General features: G+C 49.9%; 1 protein-coding gene across 1 annotated transcript in view; it reads right to left on the reverse strand.

Moving 5' to 3' along the window:
• The window catches only part of LOC147663682 (protein O-glucosyltransferase 3-like), a 107632-nt gene that overhangs the window by 44178 nt on the left and 38698 nt on the right, over positions 1–24756 (reverse strand). The window lies entirely within an intron of this gene.

The following is a 24756-nucleotide window of genomic DNA, read 5'->3' on the forward strand; positions in this document are numbered from 1 at the left end:
AGATGCTATATTAGCTAAGACTATTTAAAGTTGTTTCAAGTTAGCAAGGATACTGTAGCTGCAGTCAGGATAAAGAACAGTCACAACACCTGGAATGTCAGGGAGCAGAAAAGGAATTGAGAAATACACACAGCGACCTGGAATATCAGAGGTTTAAATAAAGCTAGATATGTTATAGAATATCTGAATAGTGAATAGACAAAATACAAATCAAAATGCTGCAAGAAACGACAGGGGGTTGGAAGACAGATTTGCTAGAGGGTGGCTCTCATAATTATGACTTTTTGAATAGAGAGGTCATAATCATGATAAATAAAGATGCCCAGTCTGTACATACAAACAGAGCGAGGGTACATTTCTCATAAAGCAGGGCAGTAACACTAGTCAACACATATGGCCATAGCATAGATGCCCCTTTTTTTTGCTACTATTTCCATGGGGTTTGATAAAGGAGTAGACAATCTGATCTGGTGGTGGGGGGGGGGGGGGTCTATTTCAACATTATACTAGACCCAATTACAGACCTTGTGTAACCCAACTGGTGCTCAGGTAAAGCGCTCTGATACCTTCGGGTCAAGTTCGCGCTAAATAAATCTCAGAGAAAGAAACAAAAAAAACACGCAGGTCAACATGTAGCACTAGGCCACATTAATTGACTTCCAAGATGCTAATCAGCACCTTCAGCCATCATGGACAAGGGAGCACCTGGGGCAATATTCCAGTAAAGGCGCTTTTAAACAGTTTGTGCCTGCTGCACCTTTAAAAGGTGAGCCCGTCGTAATCAATGAAAATGCGCCCTATTACCATTAATGAGCTGCCCCCATGGCAACCACGAACTCACGCTGCCCTGAGGCCAGCAAATTCGGTAAAAACCTGAGGGGCTGCTTTAAAACGGCTCTGTGTTTTCACAGTGCAGGTGGCAACCCGCCTGCACTTTGAAGTGGGATTAGAGATCCCCTTGCAGGCGGGTGTAGTCAGTGACTAAACCCGCCTGCAAGGGGGATGTCTGGAGGGGTCCTTGGACCCCCTTTACCCTCTGCAGAGGGCTGCTCGCAGGGGGTCCACTGTCAGTGCGCCTCCTGAAAGCTTTTTGTCTCTGCGCCCGCGCCTACAATACGGCGCAGGCTCAGAGGCAAAGGGATTCCTTCGTTTGCATAGGGCACACCTACATTAAAATGAGGAAACTGCCTCTGCAGATAGCGCTGGCGCTTTATGTGCACCAGCGCTATTGGTATTACAGAAGGGGCCGCACAAGCATCTGCAACCCCTTATGTAATACCAAAGTGCCGGTGGGAGGGGGGGGGGGGGGAGGAGGGAGGGGCGCAAGGCGGGCGCAAACACCTGATGCACCCCCAGGGCACTCTCTGTAATATGGCCCCTGGTTTCTTAAAAACTCAACCACTTGTAAATATACATAAATTACTTTACAGTAAATAATACAAACTCCAGAATTGACTTCGGTATGTTGTGGAAAGATGCAAACACATGGGGAAATCACTGGGATGAACTTTCCTGTATGCTCTCTGATGACTCATCAATTTCGCTCATGGTCACAGAATGGAGTGTGGTGGTTCTCCTCTGGGGTGCTGTTAGATGTGGCATTCAAGACCCAACTGTGTCATGCTATTAAAAAATATTTCAACAAATGCCGGATATGTGTCCAGCACAAGCACAATCACAATCTAGGAGACCTTTAAAGCGTATATTAGAGGCATTCGTATTAATAAAAAACAAATCAATACACACTAAACTGGAGGGACAAACGTGACACGATGCTGAAAAGAGAATATAAAGATAGGGAGGGGCAAGATCAGAGTTTGATACAAGCCTTGCATCTTGAGTGCTGCAAAGTGGTTGACACGCCAAACTATACGTGATATTGTAATTGATACTAACAAAATGATGTACAAAAAAGTAAATATACTAAAGGCCTCCATGGAATACTAAATACAACTCTACCACTGTGTCTAACCCTTGAACTTCACAAGCTTTGGTTTACTCTTCACAAGCGCAGTCAAACACCTGTGTGACACCACCTTCACTGTGTGTGGTTCTTTGGATGGCGAACAACATTTCCTAACTAGGTATTCCAGCCTTGAAAAAGCCCTAGGTCTCTGTGTCATCAAACTTGTAGTCTGTCAAACCCTCAAGTTGCTGTACAAGATATAAATGACAATTTAAACCACCAGACAAGTCCTCACGGTATGCAACCGTTAGCACGCAACTTTTACCACACATACTATTACAACGCACACCATTACAACGCAGGATCTTTTACAACGCATACCTTTACAACGCATGACATTACATCGCAGATACTATTACAACGCATGCCATTACAACTTAAGTATAGGTAAGTATATCACTTTATTTAACCTTTTTTTAAATTAACAAAATATTAAAAATTAATAAAATTAATTAATTAAAGTAATTTTATATATAGTTTGGGTTTTGAGGTACAGGGTTATTTTTAGGGTTCAGGGCTGGGTTTGGGTTTTGGGGTACAGGGGTATTTTTAGGGTTCAGGGCTGGGTTTGGGTTTTGGGGTACAGGGGTATTTTTAGGGTTCAGGGTTTGGTTTTGGGGTACAGGGGTATTTTTAGGGTTCAGGGTTGGTTTTGGGTTACAGGGGTATTTTTAGGGTTCAGGGCTGGGTTTGGGTTTTGGGGTACAGGGGTATTTTTAGGGTTCAGGGCTAGGTTTGGGTTATGGGGTACAGGGGTATTTTAAGGGTTCAACTTTATAAAAAATACTTAAATACATTTATTTTAGTAATTTTAATATTTATTAAAAAAGTATATATATATATATATATAATTTTAAAATTACAATGACATTAATTAAAAATGTATTTAATAAATAAAATCAATATGTATTAATTACATTTTTTATAACATTAATAGAATAATATTAAAAAATAATATACTTACCTATACTTATGTTGTAATGCCATGCGTTGTAATAGTATCTACGATGTAATGTCATGCGTTGTAAAGGTATTCGTTGTAAAAGATCCTGCGTTGTAAATATTGTGTTGTAATGGTATGCGTGGTAAAAGTATGCGTTTTAACGTCATACATCCGTCCTCACATTTGATATTTCTCGACTATTATAGTCAACGTTAGTAAAATTACGCAAGACATACCGCATACTTCAGTGGAAAGGAAAATGGTGTCACTATGGCCTTTGATTACAGGAGTGGGTATTCAGATGACAAAATGACAAACCAACTATTTACAGGAGGGGGGGGACAAGATGTGGGTATGGTGGAAACTAAACACACTGGAAGCCCTCTAGTATAGTGTTTTCTGCGGCCAATCATGACGCAGCATGAAAACAGTGTCAAGATTGGCCTGAGTGCTGGCAACTTGCATTCCCAGGCCGACTGGGAGCCTGTGCCTGCTCTCTTCAGCCACCGCACCAGAAGTGTCATCCCCTGGACCCCCCCTCACCCCTCAAATACTAGTCACGGTCCTGGAGGCGGGTCCAGTTGATTAAAATAAAATGATAATAAAACGGGTTTCAAAACTGTTTTATTTGAGGGTGGTGGTAGGGGCGGCAGCGCTCCTACAGCTTAATGGAGAGGCCACTGCTGCTGCACCCACCTCCAGATCTGTGGCCCCTGCTGGAGCTGCTCCAGCAGCGTGCACCTCCTCTGTAGCATGAATTGACATCTATGGCCAGCTTGCTCCACTTGCTCCTCAAGGGAGTCGCCTTCTGTCTTACTCCACTCCATCAGCGCAACAACATGCCCACCTCCTCTCATTGTTACCATCTTCGTCAGAGGTGAAGGAATGATCACCCACTACCAGATCCCACTGGTCTGGTCTTTCCTTTTGGTCTCTAAATTGATCATCTGGCCATCTATGTGGTATATGATCCTGCTTGACAGCATTCATGCGGCCAGTCACAACGGGCTGGTCACCTCAACCCTGCCTTGGGGACCACTGTTCAGTCAGAGGCAACACCTATTTGCAACTTCCTGAACAACACTGCCAGACGGTGAACATTTCTTCTTCTAAATACCATCCTAGGTGGAGAGGAGCCCACCACCCTGCATGATACTAGTGGGATACCCTACTACCTACCCCAACCTGTGGATAAATACAATCCTCACATGAAGTGTGGTAAGAAAGCTCATCCTTAGTTATCCTCTAAATGTCTGGAAATTGCTGGTGAGTTTATGTGCCACCCCAATATCTCTCACCCCAAGCAGAACTGTTTCTGAGACTTCTTCTTTTCCGTTCTTTGTTGTTTGTATGGGATTGGACAGGCCATCTGTGAACCACAACCAATACCCTTGTCTTAGAAGAGGTCACAAATACCTCCACCATCGCATTGGCTAATCAGATGGGCTCTCAATGACCTGTCCTAATGCAAAAGAGAATGACCCTGAATGTTGTCCTCTCTGCCAAAGGGGGAGCTTCTTAGTTAGTTGGGTCAGATTGTCGTATTTAAATGCTCAACACCTCACGCGGCATTCACAGACTACATCAAGAGTAAAGAAGACTACATGAAATTAAAAGTGTATTTAACATGAACAGTACTAATAAAATGTCTTGGCTATCAGGGATATTCGGAAATTGAGGGATGAAGACTTGTAAAATAACATTAAGTATAGAAAGAAAAAACTTATTTTCTGAATATTAGCAATAATTTGTGCTGTGATAACTATATATATATATATATTGGTTCAATTATGCATATGCACGAATGGAGCAGAGGTGGGACAGAAGGGTATGTGAGTAAATTGTCAGATTACATCTGTTTGAAATGTTTCTAATTGTTGAAATATTGAATGCTAGGTTAAGACTGCAGGGTCAAATGAATGGAATTGTGCTGGCTGTATACACTTACATAATAATTTGGATAAGTAAATGCTGCTGTTTATAAGTGCAAAATGCATAAAAAATAAATGTATTAAAAAAAACTATGCATATCCATTAGTCAACTCATCTACAAAAATGAAGGCTTTGCCTCTACTTATCAACTTGGTGTAGCCGGCAACGCTAAAACTTATGTAGAGAACAAGAAATGCCATGATGTTGGTTTTCATGTTGAAATGATTATACTGAAAGCTATTGATTTGCTGTGAGTTTTCCCCACATGGCGAAATAGGAGGAAATTCAGAATGTTTTTTTTAATCTGCCTAAACATACTACCATAGCCTTTGCATTATAGTACAATACCTGCATTTTAAGCGCACTTTCATCTTGTATTTCAATATTGTGCACTGCACATTTAACCAGGCTGTTCGAGTAAGCATATCCTCATTTTGAAGTTTGCATAGACAAGCGAGGACTACAACTTTAGTGATCAGCTTTCTACTGTACCACACTCCATCAAGTCTTGAAGGTCCTCACATATTATTCCCACACGAAGAGTTACGCCCCTGTTCCTCACTTGCTTTCTACAGGTTATAATATCATCACGTGTCCATGGGAAATTAAAGTGAATTAAGTATTATAAGCTCCAACGGCTCATTTAGCGAAGTGCTGGTCTGCACTTTGTGAATTCACACTTGGAATGTTTTTATTGTTTGCTGAATTATTGCCATTAAACTTGTATTGGACTTAAATGAGAAAGTGTTGATGTTACCCAGTTGGAGAGAATTGAGCTGTTATGTGCTCTAGAAGACAATCAAGCTCAAAACATTACGCCAGGCATTTTTTTGTGATCAGGAATGAGGGAATCAATAGGGAAAAAAAGTAAAAAACTTTCCAACATTGAACCGTCTATAAGTTTGTAGAATATTGTACGTCATCCCCAAGTTCATATACTCTATTCTTATTTACTGTTCATGGAGCAAAACTTTGCAACTCTTTCACGTTACGCTTCAGAACTTAGGATATAAACATGGTTAATTGCTAATAAACATGTTCCCTAGAGGAGGCTCAATGTAGCCATTTAGCTTTCTTTTACAATAAAAAAATCCTTTAAAAATCAACGCTGTTCCCTACAAATGTCCCTGTATACAAAAATGGAGTTACTGTCACAGGTCTCATGTAATTTCTATTATTTATACCTTGCTAAAACCCCAACAAGGGAATATATGACGTTCCAACGAATTCCGTTGCAACGCATGCCTTTACCACGCATGCGTTACAACGGAATTCGTTTACCACACATAACATTTACCACAATTACTAGTGTGGTGACGTCATACGTCGTTAAGAGAAAGCGGAAGTTTATTTTCCGTTTTCTCTTAAACGACGCTGAATCGCTGATACCCGACGTGACTTCAGGTGAGTTTCTTTTTTGGGGGGGGGAGACCCCCCCAAACCCCCCTTTTTTTACTTTTTACCTTTACCACATATACCTTTACTACAAACCTCGTAGTAAAGGTATGCGTGGTAAAGGCTTTCGTGTTAACCACGCATGCGTTGTACTGCATGCGTGGTTAACGATTTCGTTGCAAAGGCTTCGTTGTAATGGCCGTTTCCCCAACAAGGGTGCCCACTATCTAGGGAACCCTAACAGAGGTTGTCAGTGAGTTTTAGTTTTTAGCATCTTCCTAAAATTAAGTAGCTGTTCAACACATTCATCCTATCAGGCAATTCATTCCTCATCATGTCCACCATTTAGTTCCTTAGATTTAAAGATTTGAAATAGGCTTCAGCCCATGAACTGACTCCTGCTTGCTTTTCGTGCAAGTCAGCATGTCAATATAGAGATCTGTGAAGCAAGTTTAAAATGACAAAACACATGCACACCTTTATTGGAAGTCAGTGAAAGTTTTGAGCGATAGGTTAGTTAAATCCTACATGCAAAGTTTGCTAGTCATGATTTTGGCCACTGAGTTTTGCAGGAATTGTAAACATTGAATAAGATTCATGGATGAACCACAATACAAAGAATTAACACAGTCCATTCGGTCACCAATAAAAAGGTACATGCACGACTGTCCAGCTAAAAACAGAAAAAGATGCCTCAAGAGTATAACTTCATAGTTTTCGGCTTTGATCACTAGATTGATTTGAGGCTCCACAGTTGTGAGTCAAGAAAAAGAGTGTTTTGGTGCAGGGTGACCTATATTGGCTATTGAAATAATCTGGTTGTGTAACGGGGAGGACAGGCGGGTGGAGGGGCTTTCCCCCTGTGGTGCATGGTGGATAGCTGATTCTGCCTCCCCTCCTTCCCTCCAGAATGACTGGTTTACCAACCCAACTATATCATCGCAGGAGGAGGAATGTAGCGAAGGCGCCTTAAATTGGGCGTTCACCGAGGAAGAAAACACCCCCGAATGACGTCAGGACCATCGGACTGGTTAAGACCAAGGAAGTACAGAAGGAGCGGTGTGACGACACTCAGGAGGAGTTTGGAGACGGTGTGTGGATGCGAAAAGAAGACGACGGTGACGAGAGTCGAGAGAAGATCCGAGAGCGTGTTGGAAGCGGAGCCAAGCCAGGAGGCCAACGACCCGTGAAGCGCCGTGCCACACTCCCGAGGGAGGAGTGTGGCTTAGACAGGTACGGCAGCAATTCGCAGGCTGGGTAGGGAGGCGGGGTGACTCTCCTCTATAGCGCTGCGAACGTCTGGCTACTACCCTGTATGTTTGTATATAGCTTCACCCGTTTCCGATTTTTCCTGCATTCCCCAAACCACCCTCTCCTCACTTAACTCCTTCCTCACACCCAGTGTAAATCCCTGATTGTAAATGCACCTTGTCAGCGGTGCCCCCTTCACTCCCCGGTTCCCACTGGGCGACTCGACCAACAACTCGAGTCCTGAAGGTCTCTCCTCTGTCTTTTTGTCCTATGCCTGGCCGGTGGAGAGGAACCAAGGCGTCTGCCGAAAAGAAGCGCTGAGCAGGACCGAATCCCACCCCAGAGACGGAGGGACCCAGGGAGAGCCGTGCGCGAGCCGGTCTCTCCCTGGGTTGGTTCGCGCAAGGACGACTGGGCGCAGGACAGGTGGTGTTCTCCTTGATTAGGAGGAAAGTTATATAAGAGGTCCAGGGCAGGCGGGAAAGGAACGCGCTAGTGGGAGGTTGGGGAGGAAGGTTCTTTTGCCCTGTACCTGTATTCTGGGGGCCATGAACGATTTTGCGGCGGGCTGTGCAAATCATTTGGGAGGCGGGGAGAGAGGCTTTCCTTCGTTATGGAGTTCCTGGAGCGGCGTGTTTGGGTTTGGCCCGCCCCCATCGCAGGGCGGCCGTAGGCGTGGCACAGGCGGCCACGGCGTGTCTTTCTCAGTGGCCGGAGGATGACGAGGACGGAGCTGCGGCCCTGCCGGCTGTTCCCCCGGTGGTGGCTGCGGGTTTCCATGGTGCCGTGGCGCCCTCCCCTGAAGTGCCGGGCGCCCACCTGCAGGTATGTTTGGCCCACACTGGGGCTGCCGGCTTGCAAGGGGCGCCCGGCGGGAGGCGGGGTCGGTCTGTAGGGGGCCTTGTGCAGGGGTGGGAGTTTTTTCCGCCCCTTTCAAAGCTGGGCAGTCCTCCGTGTGTGACGGGGCTCCGCGGGGGAGGAGCCCCGACTTGTTGTGCCTCACCCATGTTTCTGGTATTACTCAGGTAGAGGGCAGGCGCCCTGTGCCCTGCTGGTTGTGCCCTAGGTGCTTCTTCGTACTTTTTGTTGGAGGGGCAGTGTTCCCCCCTGTCCCATGCCCTCTCCCCCCCCCCCCCGACTCCCCTCTCCCCTCTCTCCTTTGTCCATTGCTGCAGCAGGGGTAGGCTGCTTTCGGGTCTGTCTCCCTGTCCGGTCTGGGTGGGTCCTGGCGGGGGGTGCTCCCCTGGAGCTGGTTTGCTCTCCCGTGGCCTGTCCGCGCTGTCCATTCCCCCGGCCCCCGGGCTCCGGTTATGGGGCTTGCTGGGCCTTGTTCTGGTTTCCGGCAGGACAACTGTGCTGGTCTGGGTGGGGCGGGCTCTGGGGGGGGGGGGGGGGGGGGTTCTTGCGCCTTCCAGCCTGGTTGTTTTTCCAAGCATTGCGTGGGGGCCCAGTGCCTTGCAGGGTGGTCTGGCGGGCGGTTTGAGCGGTGGCCCATGGGTTGTGGGGGTTGTCTGTGGGCGTTACCCTTGGCTCCAGTGGGGTGTCACTCTCGCTGTTTCCTCGCAGTCTGGCTCGAGCGGCCCTCGTTTTCCCGGTTTCGGCTCCAGCTGGTCGGCTGGTGGCTGGTGAGAGGCTTGCGGACTGACCATACGGCTGTCTCATGTGGAGGGGGGGTACGGGAGAGTTATCTGGAGCGGATTACTCTTCTGCAGCGATGTGCGCAGTGCGCTATGATGGCATTACATGGCAATGTTTCGATGGGGGATGGTGAAGGGGCTCTGCATAGTGGTAGTACACAGTTTTCTTTTGCTTGATGGGGCGCTGCCAAGTGGCAGTGCGCAAGTTGCATTTTCTGGAGAAGCTTTATATTTGGATTTACAAGATGATGATTTGGAAGAAGGGGAATTGAGGGATAAAGATGCTGGGCTTTTGGCTGCACGGGCCCAGTGGGGTGGGCTGGGGCAACCCCCTGTTTCTCGTATTTTGCAGGAGTCACATGCGGACCATGCAGCGGTACGTGAGGCAGTGAGGAATAGACCATCTAAAGGGGATCATGTTGATTTTCAGCAGCAGTCGGCGTCGTTGCCAAGAGGTAAGGATGGATGGTCGGCCGTGTGGAAACCAAGGGAGAGTCTCCCTGTTAAGAGTACAAGATCAATTGGTACAGGTGATGGGGTTATTGGTGAGCGAGTCGCTCTGGCACCGAGGCTTGAGCGGCCGGTGGGTTTGAATGTTTCTAATATGCACCCTACGGGGAAGTTTCTACAGTTGGGGATGGGGTGGCTGTGCCAAAACCTGTTACGGAGGATAGTATCCTGCCACAAAGATTGCCCTGGTGATGGGGTGATTGGGGAGCGAGTCGCTCGAGCATCGCTGCTGGTGCGGCATGCGGAGGTGAATGCTCCTGTCAGCGACACATATGGAGCAGGTTGCGGAGGATAGTATCCTTCCCAAGACAGTGCCTTATTCTGGAGTTGGGATGCCTTTGGGTCTCATTTGTTTGAGAACACTAAATTTAGAGTCTGGAATGGCGGAGGATAGTATCCTTCCTAAGCGATTGGCAACAAGGGGAGAGTCTCCCTGCTCAGCGTGACAGATCTATTGGTACTGGGATGGGGTGATTGAGGAGCGAGTCGCTCGAGCACCGCTGCTGGTGCGGCAGTCGGAGGTGCATGCTAATGTTGCAGGGGATGTTTCCGCCAGTGGCTTGTGCGGACAGGGGACTCGGCGGCACCTACGAAGCAGGTGGCGGGGGATAGTATCCTTCCTAAGCGAATTGCCTTATTCTGGTGCCCGGATGCCTTTGGGGTCTCATTTATCGGAGAAAACTGAATCCAGGATCTGGGATGGTGAGTTTGTGGATGTGTTCGGGCTCCTGCATTGTGTTGGGCAGGCAACGGCAGGGTTTAAGGAAGATTTTGAATTGGCTTGGCGGCCGCGAGTTCCGAAGTCTATTGACAATTGGACCAAGGGAGGGGTAAAGGGGGCAGAGGACAGCCTTCGCATTTTGTTTCCTATGGCTAGGAATACCCCGATTTGGAGGTGGCCAAGACTTTGTCCTGGGGGTTTCCGGGTAGGTTTCCGGATTGGGTACCAGGGTCCTCGGTTGGGTCGGTGGTCTGATAATCAGAAGTCCGCCGCAGAGTGCCCCCAGGTTGTGCAGAGGATGTTGGAGTCTGAGCTTGCTGCGGGTGGGATCGCTGGTCCTTTTTCTTAGCTGTCCTTTCCCGGATCTGATAATTTTCCCCTCCGGGTGTTGTCACCAAAAAGGCGGCTGGGGAGTTCCGGCTCCTACACCATTTGTCCTGGCCGGAGGGTCCTCTATCAATGATTTCATCGACCAGGCAGTTTATAGCGTGTCCTATGCTTCGGTGGCTGACGCCCTGAGGCTGGTTTGCACTGTGGGCCCTGGTGCGCTGCTGACGGACAGTGACATTCGATTGGTTTTCGCCTTCTGCCCATTCATCCGTGGGAATTTTGGTCTCTTGGGTATGCACTTTGGGGACGTTTTCTATGTTGACAGGGTTTTGCCAATGGGCTGTTCGGTGTCCTGTGCCCTCTTCGGGACTTTCAGTATTTTTTCTGCAATAGCGCTTTCACTTTCATCAGTGGCCATGTTTTGGTATGTCATTGTTTGGATGCTTTCCTTTTCATTGATGCACGGTCTGGGCGGTGTCGGTTGGCCCTTGCGATTTTTCAGGCTACGACCATGGAGCTGGGTGCCCCGTTTGGGCCCGATGAGACCACGTGCACATGTACCATGTTGACCTTTTTGGGAATTGCAATCGATACCACGGTTGTGGTTGCGAGGCTGCCTGCTGGCACGGTGCGTGAAATCTCTGCTTTCATCGGGTTGGTGTTGGGTGAACGCAATTGGAGCTCCGTGCGCCTTACCGCACCTGTCCGTGCAGCTTTGGGGTATCGGGTTGCACATTTTTGCAGGCTTTCAACGGCATGTCCTTGTTTTTGCGGACGAGGACATTATCTGACAGGTGTCGCTCTTCACGGACGATTCTGGAGCCCACGGCTTCGGCATCTTTTGGGACGGGCGTTGGTGCGAGGCTGGCTAGCCTGTTCATTGGCGGGGGCAGGGGCGCAGCATGGCTTTTTTAGGACTGTTCCTTTTGCTGGCGGCTCTGTACAGCTGGGGGGAAGAGTTCCGGACCCGATCTGTGTTGTTCCGCGTGGACAATATGGCGATGGTTGACCTTGCTAACAGGCAGAGTGCACAGGTTTTTTGCGTGCGTTGACACTGTCGCGTGCTTTCATGTTGTGGTATTCGCAGCTGGATATTGTATTCACTACTCGATATGTTCAAGGGGTCACTCATTGCATTTCTGATGCTTTATCTCGCTTTAAGTGGTTGGAGTTCCGACGTTTGGCTCCTGGGGCAGATCTAGACCCGTTAACGATCCCGCAGTACGTATGGGACTTGGGGGATTGAGAGTCTTACAGTTGGTTGAGCATTCAGGGCTGACACCACCCGTCGGAGCTATTTCCAGGATTGGGGGGAATCATTGCAGTTCGGTGAGAACAATTTTTCGGTCTGGCATCGGTGGGTTTTTTGTCTGAGGAGCGTTTTTGCTGCATTTTGTTTTGCATTGGTGGACGGAGGCCTCTCCCTCACGGCAATTTTGAGTAAGCTGGCAGGGACCCCCTTTTTTATGGGCAGCTTCGGTGGGGGAGGGATCCTGCTGGGGGGGGGGGGGGGGTGCTGGTCATGCAGGTTTTGAAAGGTTTGGGTAGTTTGCAGGCCGGTGCCCGGAGGCTGCGGCAACCGGTGAATTTTGATTTGCTTCAACTGCTGTTAGCCCAGTTGGCTGTCTGCTGTTTTGACGCTTTTGAGTGCCGGAAGTTTCCTTTGGGTTTTGTGTGGTTATTTTTGGGGGCATCCTGTGCTTCTGAGTTGTTGGGTTTGTTCAACAGGGCGGGTATGATTAACAGGTGGAGTGGTGCTGGCACAAGACAGGGTTCGCCTCTGGTTGCGAATGTCTAAAACAGTTCAGTTGGGAGGGGTACGTGGGTTTTTTTCTTGAGGCGGAGCGGTTGTCCTTTCTTGTTGTCCTGTGGGGGAATGGGAGGCTTTCTGGGCGTCCCCCCATTTTTTCCACTGGGGGTAATTCTCTGTCCCGCTGATGGCAGTCTGATCGTTGTTTCGCAGTTGTTGGCTTTTCTGAGAAAGGTGCTGTTAGGTCTGGGGCGGGATCCTTTTCAATTTGGTGCTCATTCCTTTCGGATTGGGGCGGCGACGGAGGATGACAGGTTGGGGTGGGACTGGTCCCAGATTTGCTGAATTGGGAGATGCAGGTCGAGATGTGGTGCAAAGTATGTAAGACAATGACTCGCCTTTGTTTTCCTAACATTTGTTTTTCTCCTAGGTCTTTTAAAAAAAAAAAAAAAAAAAAAAAACCTGGGTGTGCACCATGGTGATCTGGACGGCGTTTGTGCCATGCTTCCAATGGACTGGGGCGAGGACTTCTTCAGCCATGGAAACGGCGCGGGCAAAATATTGAATTGTTCGATGAAACTGTTTTGTACAGACTTATGCATTTATTAGTTGGCTCACCCTCATTTGCAAATTTCTGAGAAACATTTCTTTTGCAGGGTTGGAGTCCACCTGTCGCAATTGGGTCTTTCTTTTATCTTTTGGAATTGCGTGATTTAATAGCTACAGCACTGGATGTGCAATTGTGGTGTTCCCCCCCCCCTTTTTTTTTGTCCTTTCCTTTGGGTGGGGGCAGGAAAACTCTAAAGGTTTTCCTGGGTGGCGGTTTCTAGTGGGGGGTGAGCAGCCTGGAGCGGGTTAGTCCATCCTCAAAGGGCAGTTAAAGGAAATGAGGGGGTATTTTTCAAGAGTTAGTTGTTTCTGGTTTGGGTTAGGTTAACTTGGTGGGGGGGGGGTTACTCCTAGGTAGGGATGCTTAGTCAAGCTGGAAGATTTGGATTTGATTAATTATTAAATAATGTGTTGGAAAGATGTTTGATGTACACACCTGTCTTAAATAAAGTGGCCTTTCTTGCTCTCAAAGAGGTGTGGACAGTGTTTTCTTGCGCGAGGAGGGACCCAGGGAGAGCCGTGCGCGAGCCGGTCTCTCCCTGGGTTTGTTCGCGCAAGGACGACTGGGCGCAGGACCGGTGGTGTTCTCCTTGATTAGGAGGAAAGTTATATAAGAGGTCCAGGGCAGGCGGGAAAGGAACGCGCTAGTGGGAGGTTGGGGAGGAAGGTTCTTTTGCCCCACCCACCCTTCCCCTTTTTTCTCTAGGTTTTTTCCCCATTTTGCAGTATTTTTCGGTACTGCTATGGCCTTCTGGCCATGCCACTTTAGGACAGGTGTCTTGTTCTTTTGTAGGCGGTTTCTAGTGGGGGGTGGGCAGCCTGGAGCGGGTTAGTCCATCCTCAAAGGGCAGTTAAAGGAAATGAGGGGGTATTTTTCAAGAGTTAGTTGTTTCTGGTTTGGGTTAGGTTAACTTGGTGGGGGGGGGTTACTCCTAGGTAGGGATGCTTAGTCAAGCTGGAAGATTTGGATTGTATTAATTATTAAATAATGTGTTGGAAAGATGTTTGATGTACACACCTGTCTTAAATAAAGTGGCCTTTCTTGCTCTCAAAGAGGTGTGGACAGTGTTTTCTTGCGCGATACCTCCTTGGGGAGAACCGCTATCACGGAGCCTAGTGACTTTGCTCGCAAAAGACTTACATCACAACAAAAGAAATCTATAACAAAAATATTACCATATCTCGCCAGAAAAAGTCTCCGGTCCCTTCATACACCCACGTCACAGCTACCTAGCCAATATTCCACTCACTCTAGGTGTTTGTTTATGTTTATTTAGAGGGAGAAGTCACTCTAGGTGCTACCTTTAGGCTTTCAGAACCTTTACAACACTATTCTCAACTTCAAAGAAGATTAGAGGCAGCATGGCTTCTCTTGGCCTCGCTCTGTGTAGTTAGATTCGCATTTTAAAACCTTAACTAAGGGGGGCGTGGCCAAGATGGCGAGGTGAGCGGACGCACTCTCCACGAGCTCCTCCGACCCCAGAGCTCTAGATCGTAGATTTCTGCAGATCTCCCCCCCTATCTATAACGGGGCTGTGTCGGACTTAATAGCGCAGCTGATGATCTAGCGTTGGACCTCCGCCCTGCACGGACTTCGCAGTCGGAGGCCTTTCAGGGGCGGCGGAGGCTGGAGGCGGCTGTGACGAGGCTTTGCTCGGAGTCCGGCCGGAGTGAGGCGGAGCACCGAAACCGGTAAAGAGTTGCAGCGGGGGTCCTGTGTCGTTCGGCGGCAAGAGGCAGACACCAGCGGAGTCCCAGGTCGGGCCCGGGCGCCGAGGGACGCCCGAGGATAGCCGGCGCCGGCGCTCCCCGCCGGGCAGAAACACTCACGCAAGGCCGAGGACGTGGCCTGCTGTCGGGGTGCCCCAAGCCCCCGCTACGGACCAGACTGCCGTCCAGCGGCCGTCGCTGCCGAGGGATGGGCGCCGGCGGAGTCCCGAGTCAGGAACAGGCACGGGGAGAAGCCCGGAGGCGGCCGACGGCGGTGCCGATACGCTAGGCGGGCGGGGAGCCATCACGCAAGCCCGGGGAAGCGGCCTGCTGACGGAGCGTCCCAGGCCCCAGCTGCAGACCAGGCGACAGGGGAGTGGCCAACACCAACGAGACCGGACGAACGCCGGTGGCACCCCGGGTCGGACCAGGGCACAGAGAATAGCCCTGAGGCTGACGGCAGCAGTGCCGACCTCGCCCCGGTCGCGGCCTATAGACCGGGCGTCCTGAGCCCTTGCCGCGAACCGGACTGCAGTGGTACAGCCGGCGGACCGGCGCATGTGCATGCAGAGAGCAGGGAGAGGCTGCCCCCCCCCCTATTGCTTACCCCAACGCCGAATAGAGAGGTGCGAGCACTTGGGGCCCAGAGACGGAGACTGGGACCGTGAACATCGGCACAGACCGCTACGCGAGGCCGGAGAAGGGGCCTAGCGCGAGCCCCCCGCACATCTTTCCGGCCAGCCGTTGTTCAGGACCACGCGCCCACCCCATCTGGGAACCCAGGACCCGTGGCAGCAGAGCCCCGAGAGGGCGGCAGTGAGTGGGGGCAGAGTTGCAGTGGAGCCGTGCCTTGGCTGGGACCTCCGGTTGTGTGGTGGGCCCAGTAGAGGAATTGGACTCTGCCGCGGCGCTGGGGGGCAAGGGTGAGCGATCGTCAGAGAGGGAGAGACCGCTGCCCCAGCGCGGATCCTCGCACAGGTGAGACTCACGAAGCGGGGTACGGAGCAGCCCCGGCCACAGAACTGGACTAGCCGGCATAGGGGCCCGCAGAGGAAAGCTTGCCTCGGGTGCCACCCCAGTGCACCGTGGAACTATCGCGACGGGCCCAGTCTACCTGTACGGACCGGGCCCGACCCTGCTGGATCCGACCTTACTGTTCTAAATCGCTGAGGCGGTGTGTCTGAGGGTGTGGAGCGCCTTGCCATCACTGGCGGACGACATCTACCGGTCGATGGGCAGGGCGAGGCCATCCACGCAAGCTTGAGACCTTGGAATCTCGCGCCACGATCATCGGAGGTGGTCGCGCACCGACCCGCTGAGCCGGGAGGCCTGGGGCCTGTGGTCGACGGGGGATCTGAAGATTACTGTGGCGGAGAGGGGGAGTGCATAGGTCGGATCCACCGCTGGTGGTGGACACTCGAGGCGCTGGACAATCGGAGTGACGACAGCCTTGACGAGTGCAGAGAAGGCGGAGGTGACCGGAGCTGGGGTGAGCTGATCGCTGGGATATACGTGAGGCTTGCTGCGGATCTGGGCGCTGTGCATATCCGGCCAGCTGGACGAGTGAGGTCCAGGGATTGTGTCCGCCCGGAGTGACTGTCTACCTGAGCGGCGCACCACCCGGTGTGCTAACCCGCTGGGCATATGGCTGGCAACAGAGGAAGCAAGAAGGGAGACCGGACTGTACCTGAAATGCTGAATAGAGGCCCGGCGAGGCAAGATAGGGGACAGCAATCATCGAGCCCCTCGAGCGGTTCCCAGGGGGCTGTGGGGGGGGGGGGGGGGGGGAAGAACCTCCTGGTGCCATCCTTTCCGCCTTATCTTTAGATGGAACGGGACTCTGCACCGGCTCCACTCTCTCCAGGACACCTGTGGGGTGCTTGGAATCACTGCGGCTGATGACGCTGCACCCACCCCTCGCCGAAGACGCACTACCAGAGACGGTTGGCAAACGATTCCAGCACGGCGATCCTCTGCATCCTCGGCACGACCGGACTCGCCCACCATCCAGGCGGACATGGCCAACGCGGTCCAAGAAGTGGCCAGAGACACGGCGTCTGGTGATGTTGCTCTGACGGCTTGAATGAACTCCGGGGGGAGATCGACACAGCTTTACTGGCTATGCAGGTTTGGGGGTCTGGGGGAGGGGGGGCGGCGAGTGGGGTGTGTAGTGGCTGGACGTCCACTTGAGTAACTTTCCACAGACTTGTCCACTGTGGACCGGACTGGGACAATGGGATCCTGGGAACGGTTGGCGGGGGGGGTGGAGGGGAAGGAAGTGGTTGGGGAGTGAGGGATGGAGGGGGGGGTCGGGGAGTTTTGGGTAGGGGTTTGGGAGTTGGTGGGGAGGGGGAGAGGGGAGGAAGGGGGGCTGGTTGTTTGCATGCAGGGACTGTTGGGGAGGAGAGGGGGAGGGGAAAGGGGCAGGGGCGGGAACCGTACAGTACTTTTGATGCACTTGTCTACTGGGATCCTGGTGTCCCGCCTGGCACTTCATCTGCCGGGTCTGGTGGACCCGGATCAGGCGGGGTTTGTCCCCGGGAGGCTAACGGTGGACAATACCAAGAGAGTGGTTCATATTCTAGAGAAGGCCTCCCGGATCCCCGGGGGAGAATGCTACTGGCTGTCGATGCGGAGAAGGCCTTCGATCGGGTACATTGGCCTTACTTGGAGAAGGTTCTATCGAAGGTGGGCATAGGAGAGAAATTTTGCACTCTAGTATTCAACTGCTACCGAATTCCATCTGCAGTGGTACGAGTGAATGGCTGTAGCTCTCAGAGATTTGCGATAGAGCGAGGCACCAGACAAGGGTGCCCATTGTCCCCGCTGCTCTTCGCACTCTATATGGAGCCCCTTGCCCAAAAGATACGCCAAAACCCCAATGCGACCGTCATACGGATGGGGAGATATATACACACACCGTCAGCCTCTACGCAGACGACATTATATTAACGCTGGTGGATCCAAGGAGGGCACTCCCTGCATGTATCGCTGAGCTAGAGGCTTTCGCTGCTGTGGGGGGCTTCAAGATGAATATGGGAAAGTCGGCGGCCCTTGATGTCTCACTGATTGCTGCCACAAGAACTGAATTACAGGACCTCTTCCCCATGCACTGGTCTAAAGACCCAGTGTCATACCTGGGCATACTGTTGGCACCCACCCTACCCTACCCACCAATTACGCAGCCTTGGGTAAGAAAATTAAGGAGGAGCTGAGCCGATGGAGCAAGGGGACACTGTTTTGGCTAGGCAGAATAGCCACAGTGAAGATGACTCTCCTGCCGCAGGTGCTCTACCTGTTCCGGGCTCTGCCGCTCCAGCCCCTGAAAGGATGGATCCAGCAGACTCAAGCGGACCTTGCACGCTTCATCTGGCAGGGCCGCAAACCCAGACTCAAGAGAGCCTTATCCACACTGGCCCCTGAGGCTGGGGGACTGGGCATACCGGACTTACGCAAGTACTTCCAGGCGGTACAACTGCGATATCTGGTGGAGTGGAGCAAGTGGGAGTCGGACAAGCACTGGCTTTTTCAGGATCAGGCGGTCGCAGGCCGGACTTTGCAGGAGGTGCCCTTCTTACGTAGGGCTCACCGTCCCCCCAACCTGTATGCGTCCTTCGTCACGCGAGTCCCGATGAGAGTGTAGGATGCTACTAACGTTGCACATGATCTCACTACCTTCCCCCTCGCCGTTCACGCCATTGGTAGGGAACCCAGATTTTCATCCCGGGATGGAACTTGGGGCCTTCGCGCACTGGCGGAATGCGGGATGCAGAACTCTGTTTCACATGTATACCCCGGACGACGTCATCCCGTTTCAAGATTTCAGGCGGGAATACCAAATGCCTGAGACGGAAAGGATGCGGTATGTGCAGGTGCGCCACTGGGCGCTCCAGCCGCAAGTGCACGAATCGGCGGACAGGAGGCTTCGGCCTTATGAGAAGTGGCTTGTGACGCGCACCTCGGACTCGAAACTTATTTCGGATCTATATAAGTTCTTGCAGCCTTCCTCCTCTCATATTTATAACCCGGGTAGGGAACGCTGGGAGAGGGAATTGGGGAGGGCCCTAAGTCACACAGAGTGGGACCACATTTCTTACCGGGCACGACACTCCGCGTACCACACGAGACTCACAGAAACGTTCACTAAGGTATCCACATATTGGTATTACACACCGGAAAGACTGCATGAAATGAACTGTAACATTGAGAACACTTGTTGGCTGGCTTGTGGGCAGATAGGCACACTTACACATGTTTTGTGGGACTGCCCCCTGTTGTGCCCCTATTGGAAAGAAGTCTTAGATGAGATTGATTCCCGTTTTGACATTGAGCTGCCTCGCTTCCCCGCGTATGTCCTGTTGGGCTTGCCCAACGGGTTGATGTACCCTCTGAAGTCTCGTAGGGGGAGGCAGATTGCAATTGCGCTGGGTTCTGCTGTTCAAAACATACTCATTCACTGGCGTACCACCACGCTCCCCTCCACCACGGGTTGGCTGCATAGATTGTGGCATGTCCTGGGAATGGAGAAGCTGTCGCTTATGGTGGCGGGAGAGGTAGAGCAGTTTCATGACCTGTGGCAGCCGTTTCACTCACTACTTGTAACGGAATTTAAAGAACTTACATGCCCCAGATATCTCCGATTATTGAGATTAACGTCACCAACGGATCCAGCTAACCAACGAGTCTAGAGTTACGGTCAGCTGGGAAGGGAGGGTGGCCTGAGGGAGGTGACATTGTAGGGCGAATTTCGTACTGTACGGGGGAAGTGCGGGAGGGGGTTCGAGGGGACGGGAAGGGAGGGGGGAGTTCTGGAAGGGGTTGTTTATTTTTGAAGTAGTTGTTGCTGCATGCGCACCAGGCACCACGCTCAAACGGACAATACGATTGCAAAACCTTTGCGCGCTGGTTGCGCTCCTGTATGGTTGTATCATTGCACTGATTCTTAGCGATGACTGTCTTTATTTATGTTAATAAAATGCTTTAAACCTAAAACCTTAACTAATAAATTACCGAGTTACACCTTGAGTATCCATCCTGCGGCGGCATACCATCAGGTGGCACCATGCAGCCAAGTTTTGACACTATTCTGCTACAGAAATGATTTGCGGAGCCTGTATAGGAACCACCCCTGTGTGCTGACATCAGCTGCTTATGAGGCTGTCTGCGCCTCCACATGGCACAAGTGGTGATGGTGCTAGTGCTCATTCCGATACTTACTCTGACGTAGAGGAGACTTTCGGGGAACCCTACGACGAGTTTGTTTTCGACCCTAAAGATTACTATGACTCTGACCAACTCTTTTTCCGAGTTTGACCCCTCTCCCTCCTCCAAGGATGCCATCCTTGACCCCCTGGGAGGAGAGATGTTTTCTCCTGTGAACATCTCACGCCCTAATAGCTCTAAATGGTCCCCCCAGGAACATGTTGGCAAGTTTATAACCAAATGGCTAAGAAACTCCTTGGAAACTGATGCAAGGAACATTATGCGAGCTGAGTGCCCGAGACCATCTATTGGGGATAAGGTCTGCCAGACCCCCAACCTTGACCCAGACCTCATTAAATTCCTTTTCAAACTGGGAAAGGACCCAAGAAAAGGGCTCGAAAGAGCATTTAAATCCTGCCAGGACCGTCTTCTAGACATGCTAGGCCCTCTCACCAAAATCCTTGATCTCGCTGAGGAATCCTATATTTCAGATACTCCCCTCGACACTGCGCTCATCAGGGGTTGGAGCCAGAGAGCTATCGTTCTCTTAGGGAATGCCAATTCAAGCCTTAACATGGAAAGGAGGAAAACTGTCCTAAACAGATTTAACCACAAACTCGGGGACCTTGCTGACAAGGAGCCTTCTTCCGAGCCCCAAGGCCTACTTTTCGAGCAAGACATGATTAAGTCTATTGGCAGATATGTTGCGCCTTTTACGGCTCTTGATAGGGCTCAAAGCAACCTGAAAAAAGTCTTCCCTTCTAATGTTTTTGGTCAGGCCGGAAGAAGGGGCCGTTCTTCCGGCCGTGCCAACTTCCGGCCCTATAACTCCGGCAGAGGAAGAGGTGGTGCAGGAAGAGGATACTACCTCTCTAACAAACAGTTCTACCCCCAACGAGGAGGTCGTGGTTCCCGAGGCAGAGGCTTCTCCTCCCGTGGAGCACCTAATACCAACACCTCAAGTAAGTGCTCTCATTTCTCCTTCCCCTCCAAAGGTCGGGGGAAGGCTCAAATTGTTTTACCATGTTTGGGAAAGTTATACTCAGGACCCGTGGGTCCTCCAAACTGTCCGCGGTTTCAAGATAGATTTCGTGGACATCCCTTACCAATCCACGACTCCAAGACCCTTGGACCTTCCCCCGGAACATCTAGCTATCGCCAAGGAGGAGGTCTCCTCTATGCTAAAAAAAGGGAGCTATTATCGAGGTTCCTTGGTCACAAAAGAATTCTGTAAGTACCCTCTTCTTGGTAGAGAAAAAGGACAAAGGCTGGAGACCAGTGATAAACTTACGGGAAGTAAACAAATACTTGGTTTATCGTCACTTCAAGATGGAGGGCATCCATCTTCTCAGGGACCTTCTCCTTCAAGGAGATTGGTTAGTCAAGCTAGACCTAAAGGATGCCTACTTTACTATCCCCATGGCCAAGGAACATCAATCCTTCCTCTAATTTATTTGGGACGGACACCTCTACCAGTTTCAGGCTCTCTCCTTCGGTCTCTCATCCGCCCCCTGGTGTTTCACCAAGGTCATGAGAGCCATCGTTTCGATTCTTAGAGCAAAAGGGGTTCGTTTAATTATCTACTTAGACGACATCCTCATCATGTCTCAAACCCAAGAACAAATTTTGGAAGACCTCAGGGTCTCCATGGAGTTGATAGAGAGTCTTGGTTTTATTATAAACAGAGAAAAATCCATCCTGACGCCCTCAAAATCCCTCGAATTTTTAGGATTCACCGTGAACACCTCAAGCTGTCTTCTCTCACTGCCGAAAAAGAAGATTGAGAAAATTCGAAAAGAAATCAGGTTCGTCCTGAAGCATCAATCTCTCTCCCTACGAGAATTAGCCAGACTCTTGGGTCTTCTTTCTTCTTCGATCCAAGCTATCTTTCCGGGTCCCCTAAACTATCGTGGTCTCCAGAGGGTGAAAGCCCAAGCCCTTCGTTCTGGTCTCTGGTATGGGGACATGATCTCTCTGGACCAACCAGCGAGACTGGAACTCTCTTGGTGGCTGGACAATTTGGATGCATGGAATGGAAGGGCTATCTTCGTTTCCACCCCAGACTTTGTCTTGGAATCAGATGCCAGTCTGCACGGCTGGGGTGCACGCCTCCTCGACCAAGACACCGGTGGAGTTTGGACCCTTTCGGAGTCCTCCCACCATATACATTTTTTAGAGCTGACCGCTGGGCTCTATGCCCTGATGAGTTTCAGACACTCTCTTCAAGGCAGATCTGTCCTTCTAAAAATGGACAACGTTTCTGCGGTCTCTTACATCAACCGTCTCGGTGGCACGAGGTCCGCAGACCTTTCGGATCTGGCCAAGAAATTATGGATGTTCTGTCTAGAACACAAGATTTCATTGAGAGCAGAATACCTTCCAGGGAAATCCAATCTTTCAGCGGACTGGAACTCGAGGTTCCTTCAAGATTTCAGCGACTGGAAACTCGATGCGACGATCTTCAATTCCCTGAACACTCTTTGGGGTCCCTTCGACGTGGGCCTTTTCGCAAGCAGATTGACCTTCCAACTCCCCCAGTATTTCAGCTGGATGCCAGACCCGGGTGCTCTAGCTGTGAACGCTTTCCTCTAGCCTTGGGCTCCCCTTCGCCCTTATGCCTTTCCCCCTTTTGCAATGATTCAGAGGGTTCTTCAGAAAGTGAGACAAGAACAATGCTCCCTTGTCCTGATAACTCCTTTCTGGCCGTCTCAAGCCTGGTTCCCCACTGCTCTGAAACTTTCTTGCGACGTTCCCTTCCTGATTCCCGCAATTCAGGGCCTCCTCCTAAACGCAGACGGAGAGGATCATCACCTGGTTCTTTCAGGGAGTTTGAACCTTCTTGCCTGGAAAGTGTCAGGCAATCTCACCAATTGTCTGGACTTTCGTCGTCTGCTCTCACTCTCCTCGGAGAGTCATGGGCACCTGGAACCCATTACAGATACAATAACATTTGGAAGAAATGGTCTAGTTGGTGCTTGGAGAGGAACTTGGATCCCGTGGAGGCTCCTATAGTCTGTATTGTTAATTTCCTTGTTGAAATCTATGATAATGGTCTCTCCTATAGATCAATTAATTGTTTTAGATCTGCAATTTCAGCCGGCCATGCTCTCGTCAATGGTAAAACGGTAGGTAAAAATGTCATTATCTGTAGAGTTCTTAAAAGTATTCGTCTTAAGAGACCCCCTCGTCCTAGATATCAATCCGTTTGGGATGTTAAACTTTTACTTGATCTTTTTTGTTCATGGCCTAACAATTCTCTCCTTAACAGGAAGTGTCTCTCAATTAAGCTTGCCTCTCTTTTATGTCTAGTTTCTTGTCGCAGAGTTTCTGATGTCAAAGCTCTGGACATCTCTAATAGATGTTACGACATGTTTGGTGTTAAGTTTGAAATATTTAGAAGAACCAAAACCATGTCTGATTCTATCTTTTACCCTCGTTGTGATTCCCATCCAAAACTATGTGTTGTTGATTGCATGAAGGAATACGATTCCAGAATGTCTAACCTTCGTCCTCCTGGTGCAAATCAACTTTTAGTTTATTATGTTAGTCCCTTTAAACCCATCTCATCCTGCTCTATCGCTAGGTGGGTTAAGATTGCTATGAACCTTGCTGGTATCGACCTGTCTAAGTTCCAAGCTCACTCTCTCAGGAGTGCTATGGCCAGCAAGTCATTCTGGTCTGGTGGTAAGTTGGATGCTATCCTTAAGTCCGCTGATTGGTCTAATGCCTATATTTTTGCTCATCATTATTGTAAACCAATTGAACATGTCTCTGATGCAGTTATTCAAGGCTACCAACATGCATAATGTAGCCTCCTGTCTTGTAATGAAATTGCGATTCTCCTATTAACATGACGAGAGAATCTGGATTTCATTAAAGACACGGAGGCTAACATTATCCCTCCCTTCCCTCCCGGAGGGTAATTCTGAATTGTTATTTAATCTGGTTTACAATTTATGCTTTCTTACTCTGATGTTCCTGTTCATGCTTCTTATGAAGACCCTTTTTGTCCTTCTCGTTGATTTACTCCTTTTTCCATTTCAGATAATTCTAATTGATGTATCTACATGGAATTCGAGATGGTCTCCAATTCTTCATTCAAGTTCAAGTTCTACTCCTGTGTTTCAACTTCTCCTGTCACTCGAGCCATTTTAAAAGAGGCTGATCTCCCTTGGCACCTGGCCTTTATGGATACTGTGATGTCACCCAATTCTTATTCTTACCTTTGTGATGTAGTGGCTGTGTTTGTGAGCTGCATTAAAGGATTAATGCATAATGTTAGCCTCCGTGTCTTTAATGAAATCCAGATTCTCTTGTCATGTTAATAGGAGAATCGCAATTACCGAGTTACACCTTGAGTGGAAATTTTAGTTTAAAATAAGCTTACCGAAGCACCATATTTTAGTATGTTTAATGGCATGCCTGTGACAGGTTGCAGCATGTTTTCCTTGCTACTGAGTGAATAAGTACGAGACCATGAGAATTTGGCTTTCATCTGTTTCAAAATAGAAGCATTGTACCAGAAAACGTAGTCCTCAGAACTTAGAAAATGTGGAATGATCAGTGGAAAAGATCTTGGTCGTGCATGGCAGTGAAAGACTATACAATTTTACAGCAAAAGTCATCAAGTGTACCTACATCTTACAATACATTTCTATTGAGGCACACCTTGGAAAAATCCAAATACCGAGTGAATACAGAAAAAGCCAGTTCGCAAATTACCAAACACACTCCAAATAACTGGAGCACTTCAGAGCAGCCAGCTTAACTTCAGGCCAGCTCTCGGTGCCCATTTATCTT

The sequence above is a fragment of the Lissotriton vulgaris genome, unplaced genomic scaffold (assembly GCF_964263255.1).
Source record: "Lissotriton vulgaris unplaced genomic scaffold, aLisVul1.2 SCAFFOLD_1615, whole genome shotgun sequence".
NCBI lineage: Eukaryota > Metazoa > Chordata > Amphibia > Caudata > Salamandridae > Lissotriton > Lissotriton vulgaris.